The following is a 9,469-nucleotide window of genomic DNA, read 5'->3' on the forward strand; positions in this document are numbered from 1 at the left end:
CTTTATGGAGCTCTGTAGTTGAGCAGTCATAGTTGTGAAAACTGACGGCTTGACCTTTCTCTTTCCAAGTGAGGAGGAGGAGGAGAACTAACATTCATTTTATCTTAATTTAAATAACTGAAACAGTTAAAACTGCAGGTCAAACATGGTATAGAGACTAACATCATGAACTGCAGCCAAACTAGTTGCATGAAACAAATCAGTGTGAAAAGTTTCTCCCAACAAGAGGGCCCTTTTTTAATTTGGTGTAATTTTAAAGGCGCTATATAAATGCAAGTCTTTCTGTCAAAACCTTAGGTTGTCCCAAAGCACTTTGCAGCCAATTAAGTACTTTTGAAATGTGGTCACTTTTGTAATGTAGGAAACATGGCAACCAAATTGCACACAGTCAGGTCCCACAAACAACAATGACCAGATAATCTGCTTGTGATGTCGGCTGAGGGATAAGTATCGTTCAGGGCACCAGGGAGAACTCCCCTGCTCCTCTTTTTGAAAAGTAGAATGGGAATGTTTACGTCCACCTGAAAAGGTGGATGGGGTCCTCCGTCTCGTCCTAAAGACAGTACCTCCAAATTTTTTTTTTTTTTTTTTGAAATTCGTAGCCAATCGTTCCAATTCTTTGTCAAATCACAAACGCCAGAGGTCACCTTGCACATGCCAAGGATCACTCTGCGCCAATGCTCTTAGCCAAAAGGCCTAGAGCCACTGCACCATTCCTGGAAGTACTGCAATACCAGGTTCGTGCCATGGAGGTGGATGGGTCAAGCCACCCCACACACCTCCGTGGAGGTGGATGGGTCAAGCCACCCCACCCACCTCCTGTTTCCAAAAAAGCAAGCATATACCTTCCTGACCAGGGAGAAACCACCCGGAGGTCATGGTGGCTGGTCAGGTCAGTTACGCATGATCTTAGCCAAAAGGCCGAGAAGCGACAGTACCTCCAAAATGCCGCAATCCTGCAGTACTGCACGAGTGTGTCAGCCTAGATTATATTCTCAGTTCTCTGGCGTGGCATTTGAGCCCACAAACTTCTGAGTAAAGGCAAGCGCGCTAAAAGTGAGCTGAGACTGCAACCCAACACTCAGTATTGGTAGCATTGTAAACGTATGCTTATTCCTGCGGGTAATCGTATTCTTGGTGCACTGGCATTACTGCATAACTGTTCTTCAGTACAGCAAGTTTCAGGTTTAGTCTATGATCCTGCATAATGGAACTGATCTCCTGCTCTTGTTGTCGAGATAGAAACATAGAAAATAGGTGCAGGAGCAGGCCATTCAGCCCTTCTAGCCTGCACCGCCATTCAATGAGTTCATGGCTGAACATGAAACTTCAGTACCCCCTTCCTGCTTTCTCGGCATACCCCTTGATCCCCCGAGTAGTAAGGACTTCATCTAACTCCCTTTTGAATATATTTAGTGAATTGGCCTCAACTACTTTCTGTGGTAGAGAATTCCACAGGTTCACCACTCTCTGGGTGAAGAAGTTTCTCCTCATCTCGGTCCTAAATGGCTTACCCCTTATCCTTAGACTGTGACCCCTGGTTCTGGACTTCCCCAACATTGGGAACATTCTTCCTGCAGATGTTTGGTCCTTCTGTAGAGGGAGAGGAAAGCTGGTAGGCAAGTCACTCTTTGTCACTGTCACACATCTCCTAGCTGACTGTTTAAGATAGCAGCGAACGTCTGGTAAATACATAGAAACTGTTTCGGCCCCTCACACCTGCTCCACCATTCAATAAGATCATGGCTCATTGACCTCAACTGCACTTTTCTGCACTATCCCCATAATATCCAAAAATCTAGCAATCTCTGTAAAGACTGAGCCTCCACAGCCCTCTGGGGTAGAGAATTCGAAAGATTCGCCACCCTCTAAGTGAAGAAGTTTCTCCTCGTCTCAGGCCTAAATGGCCGACTCCTCCTTAGACTGTGAACTCAGGTTCTAGACTCCCCAGACAGGAGAAACATCCTCCCTGCACCTGCCCTGTAACAATTTTGTATGTTTCAATGAGATCACCTCTCATTCATCTAAACTGCAGAGAATATAGGCCTAGTCTACTCAATCTCTCCTCATAGGACAATCCCCACCCACATCCCAGAAATCAGTCTGGTGAACCTTTGTTGCACTCCCTCTCTGGCAAATATATTCTTCCTTGGGTAAGGAAACCAAAATTGTACACAATACTCCAGGTGCCGTCTCACCAGAGCCCTATATAATTGCATTAAGATGTCTTTATTACAAGAGGATTTGAGTATAAGAGTAAAGGCCAACATACCATTCACTTTCTTAATTGCTTGTTGTACCCACATGTTAACTCTGTGATTCATGTACAAGGACACCCAAGTCCCTCTGAAAACCAATATTTCCCAATCACTTTCCATTTAAAAAAAATACTCTGCTTTTCTATTTTTCCTACCAAAGTGAATAACTTCACATTTCTCCACATTATATTCTATTTGCCATGCTCTTGCCCATTGATTTAGCCTGTCTATATCCCCTTGAAGCCTCTTTGCATCCTCCTCACAACTTACATTCCTCCCTAGCATTGTATCATCAGCAAACTTGGATATATTACATTTGGCCCTCTCATCCAAATCATTGACACAGATTGTGAAAAGCTGGGGCCCAAGCACAAAACCATGTGGTGCCCCACTAGTTACAACCTACCAACCCTAAAATAGAAGCATAGAAATTTACAGAACAGAAGGAGGCCATTTCAGCCCACCATGTCCGCATCGGCCGACAAAGAGCCGCACGGCCCTTCGTCAGCAGCCCTAAAGGTTACATACAAACCCATGAAGAATGACGGAAGGGCAAAGAGCGCCCAGCCCAACCAGTCCGCCCCACACTGCAACAGCCCTTATACTAAAAACATTGACACTCCACCCCAACTAGAGCCATGTGATCTCCTGGGAGAGGCAAAAACCAGATAAAAACCCAGGCCAGTTTAAGGAGAAAAATTCTGGGAAAATTCCTCTCCAACCCGTCCAGGAGATCACCCTGGCCATATTCTATTCCCTGCAGTACTTACCATTATATCTGCGCCGACCAACAAAAGATCATCTAGTCTAATCCCAATTACCAGCTCTAGGTCCGTAACCCTGCAGGTTACGGCACTCAAAGTGCCCATCCAACCATCTCTCAAAAGTGGTGAGGGTTTCTGCATCCACCACTCTTCCAGGCAGCAAGTTCCAGATCCCCACAATCCTCTGCGTAAAGAAGCCCCCTCTCAATTACCCTCTAAACCTTTGACCAACCAGCTTAAAACTATGTCCCCTCGTAATAGCGCGCCCCCCCCACTAATGTAAATAGACCCTTACTGTCCACTTTGTCCAGGCCCCTCAATATTTTGTACACCTCAATGAGGTCTCCTCTCAACCTCCTCTGTTCCAATGAGAACGAGCCCAGCCTATCCAATCTGTCCTCATAACTAAGATTCTCCATTCCAGGCAGCATCCTAGTAAATCTCCTCTGCACCCTCTCTAGTGCAATCATGCCCTTCCTACAATACGGCGACCAGAACTACACGCAATATTCCAGCTGTGGTCTAACCAAAAGTATTATACAATTTAAGCATATCCTCCCTGCTCTTATATTCTATGCTTTGACCAATAAAAGCAAGCATTCCGTATGCCGCCTTAACCACCTTATCCAGCTGGCCTGCAACTTTCAGGGATCTGTGGACAAGCACTCCACTTTGTTCATCTACACTATTGTGGCCTACTGCTTCATGTGCATACCCTTTCCTTATTAGCCCTCCCAAAGTGCATCACCTCACACTTCTCGGAATTAAATTCCATTTGCCACTGCTCTGCCCACCTGACCAGTAGATTGATATCCTCCTGAAGTCCATGACTTTCCTCTTCATTATCAACCACACAGCCAATTTTAGTGTTGTCTGCAAACTTCTTAATCATACTTTCTATATTCAAATCTAAATCGTTGAGATATACCACAAAAAGCAAGGGACCCAGTACTGATCCCTGCGGAACCCCACTGGAAACATCCTTCCAGTCACAAAAACATCCATCAATCATTACCCTTTGCTTCCTACCTCCAAGCCATTTTTGGATCCAACTTGCCACTTTGCCCTGTATCCCATGGGCTTTAACTTTCATGAACAGTCTACCATGCGGGACCTTATCAAAAGCCTTGCTAAGGTTCATATATACTACATCGTACGCACTACCCTCATCGACCCTCTTGGTTACCTCCTCAAAAAATTCAATCAGGTTAGTCAAACACAATGTTCCCTTAACAAATCCGTGCTGACTGTCCCTAATTACTCCTTGCCTATCCAAATGCAGATTTATCCTGTCTTTCAGGATTTTTTCCAATAATTTTCCCACCACTGACGTTGGACTGACAGGCTTGTAATTACTCGGCCTATCCCTTTTCCCTTCTTAAACAAGGGTACTACATTAGCAGTCCTCCAATCCTCCGGTACGATGACTGTTATATATGTAAACCTGTAAATACCTTGTTTAACCACCAGAGGGCTCATTCCCTGGAGTCCCAAGGGATCCTACAATCCCTTGGGAGCACCTGTACAGAAGGAGTCCTCACAGGCTGTGGAGACACTCTGGAGACCTGTAATAAAGGACTATGGTCACACCTTACTTTGAGCTCACAGTATCGGGTCAGATTCTTTATTCATGATACAACAATGCACATATCCAAAGAGGACTGGACAATGATGGTCAAGGCCTCTGCTATTTCCTCTTTTACTGCGCTCAACAACCTGGGATGCATTTCATCCGGGCCTGGGGACTTATCTACTTTCAAAGCTGCTAAACCCCTTAATACTTCCTCCCTCTCTATTTATTTCATCCAGAATATCACACTTCTCCTCTATAGCAATATTTGCATTATCTCTTTCCTTTGTGAAAACAGATGCAAAGTATTCGTTAGGAACCCTACCTACATCTTTCACCTCCTCACAAAGATTACCCTCATGGTCTCTAATAGGCCCTACCCTTTCCTTAGTTACCCTCTTACTCTTAATATATTTATAGAACATCTTAGCCAGTAAAATTAAGAAAAACCCTAAGAATTTCTCATGCTCTCTCTCTTAGCATTCCTAATATCCTTTTTAATTTTACCTCTTATCTTTCTATATTCCTCAAGATTCTAAAGTATTTAGCCATTGATACGTGACATAAGTGCCCCCTTTTTTTTCTTAATCCTCCCCTGTAAGTCCCTAGACATCCAGGGGGCTCTAGAATTATTTTTCCAAGCTTTTTCTTTAAGGACACTAGTTTGGCCTGAAACTTTCGGATCTCCGCCTTGTTTGCCTCCCACTGTTCCGACAGTGATTTACCCACAAGTAGCTGTTTCTAGTCCACTCTAGCCAAATCACTCAACTTAGCAAAATTAGCTTTTCCCCAATTCGGAACTTTTATTCCAGACCTATTCTTGTCCTTATCCATAACCAACTTGAATCTGACTGAATTATGGTCACTAGCACCCAAATGCTTCCCCACTAATACCCCTTCAACTTGTCCAGCTTTATTCCCCAAAACTAAATCCAAGACTGCCCCCTCTCGTTGTTGGGTTTGCTACATACTGACAAAAAAAAGTTCTCTTGAATGCATTTCAAGAATTCCGCACCCTCTATACCCTTCACGCTAAATTTGTCCCAATCAATAGATAACATCCCTTACTATTACTACCCTATGGTTTTTAGACTTTACAGAAATTTGCCTACATATTTGTTCCTCTTTCTCCCTTCCACTGTTTGGGGGTCTATAATACACTCTCAGTAGTGTGATCACCCTTTTTTTTATTTTTCAATTCGACCCATATGGCCTCAGTTAATCCCTCTAACATATCATCCCTCCTCACCACTGTAATAATTTCTTTAATCAGTACCGCATCCTCCCCCCCCCCCACCCCCTTTTTACCCCCCTCTCTATCTTGTCTAAAAATCCTGTAGCCAGGGATATTAATCTGCCAAACCTGCCCCTCTTTCAGCCATGTTTCTGTAATAGCTATAAAGTCATACTCCCAATTGTCTATCTGTGCTGTTAGCTCATCTGCCTTATTCGCTATACTCCTTGCATTAAAGTATATACCATTCAGCACAGGAAGACCTCCTTGCTTACTACGTGCTAAGCCCTGTTTCCTTTATCAGATTCGCTTTCTACATTTTTGCTATCCAACTTCTGCTTCACTTCCTTCCCTTTTGAATTCGTTCTCAGGTTCCCATTCCCCTGCCAAGCTAGTTTAAACTCTCCCCAATAGCACTAGCAAAACTCCCTGCGAGGATATTCGTCCCGGCGCTGTTGAGGTTCAACCCGTCTGGTTTGTACAGGTTCCATCTCCCCCAGAAGCGGTCCCAATGCCTCAAGAATTTAAAGCCCTCCCTCCTACACCAATTTTCCAACCACGTGTTCACCCTCTCTCTCCTTCTATTCTTGTACTCATTAGCATATGGCACCGCTATTAACCTGGAGTTTACTACCTTTTGAGGTCCGACCCTTTAATTTTTTCCTAGCTCCCTGTAGGACCTCATCCCTCATTTTACCTATGTTATTGGTCCCAATATGGACCACGACCTCTAGCTGTTTACCCTCCCTCCCTTCTTTTCTCTCTTTTCCCCCCCCCCCCCCAAGGATGCCTTGCGTCTGCTCTGTGACATCCTTGACCCTGAAACCAGGGAGGCACAAACCATTCGGGAGTCACTTCTACGGTCACAGAAACGCCTGTCTGTTCCCCTTACTATAGAATCCCCTATCACACGGGATGTTTTGTTCTTCGTCCCTCTCCCCTGTGCAGCTGAGTCACCCATGGTGTCTTGGAATTGGCTCTGCTGCACTCCGCAGAGGCACCATCATACTTACCAATACTCAGAATTGAATATTGGTTTGAAAGCGAGATGGACTCATGGGGGGGACTCCTGCGCTACCTGCCTAGCACACTGGTGGTCACCCACTTCCCCTCCACCTGCACGCCTTTAAGCTGCGGGGTAACCATCTCCTGAAACGTGCTCTTCACGTAGCTCTCAGCCTCGCGGATGCACCTTATTGACTCCACCCACTGCTCCAGCTCCGAAACATGGAGCTCGAGCAGTTGAATGACCAGTTTATTCCTACACTCTGTTTTCTATCCATTAATCAATCCTCAATCTATGCTATTATATTACCTCCAATCCCATGAGCTGTAGTGGGGTGGTGTGTGAGGCCAGGTTCACCTCTCACCACATGAGCGGTTCGAATCGCTCCCACTTCCTGGGTTCCAGACTTTGGATTTATTTGGGGGATGTGACAAAGTGCAAGAGACAACTGGTTTGGTGCAAAGAACTTTCATTTTATTAAGAACAAGAAAATACAATGTCAAATTTGTAATCATTCAAATAAAAAACACTATCACACATTCAAAGGGGCTACTGAAATAATACACCTCCCTCCTCCCAATGCCTAACTCTGACTAAGTTAAACTCCAGGACAAACAGGGACTATGCTCACCAATCCTTTCTTGTCAGTTGGCAGTGGTTCACGATTTCGGGGTTCACTGGACTCTGTAGGTTCTACATGCCGTACCCCGAACATCATAGAGGACTTCTTACTGCGTAGTCTTCAGTTGGGTGGTGTCCGCTGATATGGTAGGACGCGTCATTATGTATATGTTGGATTGGTTTCTTGCTCACGGTGATGGCTGGCTATCTCTGGGTTGATTGTTGCGATGATGATGTCTCCTGGGGAGAAGGGTTTTTGAGTTTACACAATTCCCTAGACAATTTGTTTTCGCTTCAATACCCAGACAGTTTCAATACTCAAAACTGGTTTCTTTTGAAGGATAGTTCTCCTTTAGTTCTTAGCCTTTCCCACATGGACCCAATCTGCCTTGTAAAATCCCAAATTCGATAAACTCATAGTTTCTTCCATGTGCACTTTAGAATCTCGAACTTTCTGGCTGATAGTTCCAAATTAAATTTCCTTTCCAATGAGTCCAAACACGGCGGGTGGGGGGCAGGGTCCCACAAATTTTGAAACTCTACAGAGCCCTAATCCTGTTTTAATAACATTTTGTGTGGCACCTTCTGGAATGCATTCTGAAAATCCAATTACAAATTACACCACATCCACTGCCCCCCCCCACTTATCTATTCTATTAGTTACAACCTCAAAAAAATTCTAACAGATTTGTCAAACGTGATTTCCCTTTCATAAATTCGTATTGACTCTGCCCAATCCTATTATTTTCTAAGTGCCTTGTTACCACGTCCTTAATAATAGATTCTAGCTATTTCCATCCTCCTGATGTCAGGGAACTGCGGACCAGTTTGCCAATTTTCTCTTCCCCCACCTTGAACACAGGGTTACATTAGCTACCTTCCAATCTGCGGGAACCATTACAGAATCTATGGAATTTTGGAAGACTACAATCAATGCATCCTCTATCTCTATAGCTACCTCTTTCAAAACCCTAGGATGTAGGCCATCAGGTCCAGGGGATTTATCTGCTTTCAGTTCCATTAATTTTGCCAGTACTATTTTTTTTAAACTAATAATTTCTTTCAGTTCCTCATTCTCGCTAGACCCTTGGTTCTCCACTATTTCTGGAAGCTTTTTTGACAGACACACAGTATTTGTTTAATTTCTCTGCCATTTCCTTATTCCCCATTATAATTTCTCCTGCCTTGGCCTGTAAGGGACCCACATTTGCTTTCGCTAATCTTTTTCTTTTTACATACTGATGGAAGCTTTCACCATCTGTTTTTATGTCTCTCGTTAGCTTACTCTCTCATTTTATTTTTCCTTTCTTTATCAATTTCTTGGTCCTCCTTTGCTGAATTCTAAAATCCTCCCAACCCTCCGGCTTACTGCTCTTTTTGGCAACATTATAAGCCTCTTCCTTTGATCATGTACTATCTTTAACTTCTCGTTAGCCACGGTTGGATAACTTTTCCTGTGGGGTTTTTGTATCTTAAAGGAATGTTTGTTGTAAATTATGTATTAATTCTTTAAATGCTAACCATTGCTTGTCAATCATCAGACCTTTTAATGTAGTTTCCCAATGTATCTTGGCCAACTCTCCCCTCATAGTTTGCTTTGTTTAGATTTAAGACCTTTGTTTCAGATTTAAATAAATCACTTTCAAACTTGCTAGAATTTTATATCATATTATGGTCACTCTTCCCTAAAGGCCCCTTTACTACAAGGCAATTAATTAACCCTTTCTCATTGCACAATGCTAGGTCTAAAATAGCGTGTTTCCCAGTTGGTTCCTCAAGATACTGACCTAGAAAACCATCTTGTATACATTCCATGAATTCGTCCTCCACACTATTGCTGCAAATTTGGTTTGCCCACTCTATATGTAGATTAAAGTCCCCTATGATTACTGTCCGATGCTGTATCTTGGTCCTATGAAGGGTAGCTGCCTTCTGATACTTTGCCTAAATGGCCATCCTTCATGTGAGACTAGCTTGTAGGCTATTCAACCATTTGGGCATCGTAGTCCAGCCTGG

At 43.7% G+C, this 9,469-nt stretch overlaps 1 pseudogene; it reads right to left on the bottom strand.

The window, feature by feature from the left end:
* Nucleotides 1-700: 700 nt before the first annotated feature.
* Nucleotides 701-933, bottom strand: LOC139274270 (U2 spliceosomal RNA; annotated as a pseudogene).
* Between the last annotated feature and the right edge of the window lie 8,536 nt (nt 934-9,469).

The sequence above is a fragment of the Pristiophorus japonicus genome, chromosome 9, assembly GCF_044704955.1.
Source record: "Pristiophorus japonicus isolate sPriJap1 chromosome 9, sPriJap1.hap1, whole genome shotgun sequence".
NCBI lineage: Eukaryota > Metazoa > Chordata > Chondrichthyes > Pristiophoridae > Pristiophorus > Pristiophorus japonicus.